The sequence below is a fragment of the Protobothrops mucrosquamatus genome, unplaced genomic scaffold (assembly GCF_001527695.2).
Source record: "Protobothrops mucrosquamatus isolate PMUCROS unplaced genomic scaffold, P.Mucros_1.0 scaffold150, whole genome shotgun sequence".
Classification (NCBI taxonomy): Eukaryota; Metazoa; Chordata; class Lepidosauria; order Squamata; family Viperidae; genus Protobothrops; species Protobothrops mucrosquamatus.
In genome coordinates, this window is record NW_015386515.1 from 1,219,259 (window position 1) to 1,221,538 (window position 2,280).

A 2,280-nucleotide genomic window follows, 5' to 3' on the forward strand; every position below is an offset into this window, starting at 1 on the left:
TGGCGGTCGGGTCGACTTGACACGCCAAGCTTTGTCGCCCTTTGCTCAAAACGATTCCCCCCCATGCATGTTTTGGGAGAGGAGGGGCTTCAAGGAGGCCAGCTTCTAGCTCGTCCTGCCGCGCCTTCACCCGCGCGGGGTACTCACCTCCCTCCGGCTGCCTGGTGCCTCTCTTTCGGCCGGGGGCACAAGTACGCCCACGACGCTGAGCCTGTCCAGGCGGGACTTCGGTCCGATGGCCATCCCCCCTCCCCCCCCGACGGACCAGCGCCCCCCTCCGCTTCGGCCAATCGACCGCTGCCTCACAGCCCCGGTCCCGCCCCCGCCCCGTAGACTGGGAGAGGGAAACACAGAAGCCAAAACCTGGGTGGGGCGAATGAGTTGCCCCCTCCCCCGCGAGTGCGCTGCCACGGAAAGCGAAAGGGAAGCCCTGCTCCACGGTGCACAAATTACGTTCAATTCCGAGGCTGCTTATTTTCCCTTTTGGTTCGCCCGGCTCTCCTTTTCCTCAGGATTTACTCCGCCTCCCGCCCATCCCCACCCCGTGCAGACTGCGACAGTCATAAATCACACAATCAAGGTAACACGTTTCCTTTCCCTCTGATCTCCCAGGTCAGTGAACAATCCTTGCCCCACGGGACCCGGGCTTGCCATCGAACGCAGCCAGCATGTTAACGGAGACGGTCCTGAGGAGGAAGGACGCCCTCTGCCGCCGCCGCCGAACTTGGCAATTAAATTCAGCACTGCCACCCTGCCTGCCGATGCCATGTGTCACCTTTCCTAGCAGACGGGTATCTTCCCTTTCACATAGAAAGGATCCGACTCCACGACATGGAAATCGATTCTGCAGGGTTCACACGGCTTGCTAAATCACATATCATGTCTTCTGAGATTTATATAAGGTGCTCAACCACAAACAAGCAAATTACAATTTGGCTGAGTGTGTGTGAACCCAAACTAGTCCATGCAGTGATATGTTTTCTTATTTATTAGATCTGACTAAGGAATTCATTTCATAGCAGGATATGTACCTTCAACCCTCATTTTATCCTCACAACAACTTTGTGTGATAGGTTGAGCCAAGAAAAAGAAAAAGATATAACTCACCCAATGAACTCTGCATTTGAGACCCTTATCTCAGTACAACATCAAAGTACCATGATAGTGGCACATATTACCTAAGACCCCTGGTCTGTGGACCAGTACTGGTCCGCAGCATGCCAGCAACCAGTCCCCACAAACAAGGAAAGCCCCATCCATGGGATGCAGGTAGCACACAAAAACCACACCCCCTCTGGTCCGCAGAAAAACCTCTCTCAACATAACTGGTCCCTGGTGCCCAAAAGGTTAGGGACTTCTGACCTAAGACATCTTGTAAGTTGTTGGGTTTGGCTCAGTGTTTTGAGTGATGTCCCGTTTGAAAAAAAAATCAAGTCACTGACCGAACTTGTGCATTGTGTTAACTATGCTAAGTTTAATTAAGCTTAGTTAAATAAGCTACAACTGATTAAATTCACCCATTACATACAGACATAAAGTGTGGATGCAAACTATAATCACTGGAGAAGCATCCAAAAACTAAACATGTTACATTTAGGACCTAATTGATACCATAGGGTTAAATTATATTCATATGACATACTAGCCAGCCTAGGAGGAAATTAGTGTGTCCATTTGTGTGTATAATGCCATCTTACTTGTCTTCCATGAAGTTTGATAATAAAATACTGTACAATAGAGAGGCTTTACTAAAATGCGTTGTACTTTTTAGTATGTGAAAATCAAAATTTAAAAGAATCATAATTCATGATTTTATGTATATTGTATATAATCGCAGTAAGCTATTGTGCACTTAACTATATTTTGTGAAATAAGCCATGGTCACATGGGTTCACAGTAAGCCATTAACCATTATTTACAAAGCACCATGGCCATGTTCATACAATATGCCACAAACCAAGCAAAGTACAATGTGTGAATTACAACATGGGTTGTGTAAACATTGCTTAAGTTAAAATATAATACACTTGGTTTTTAATGTTATGTGTTCTGAATGCGGACATAGTTCATAAACCCCTCTTTATAGCTTAGATCACAGGTGTCAAACTCGCCGCGTCATGTGACATGTTGCGATGTATCGCAACTTTTTTTGCATTGCCAGAGCTGGGCTGGGCACGGCCTCCGCATGATGCAACCAGCCTGTGGGCCGGCAGTTTGACACCCTTGGCTTAGATTGTTCGGCAAAGCTAATCAACTGTTCTTTATTCAATAAAGTTTGTC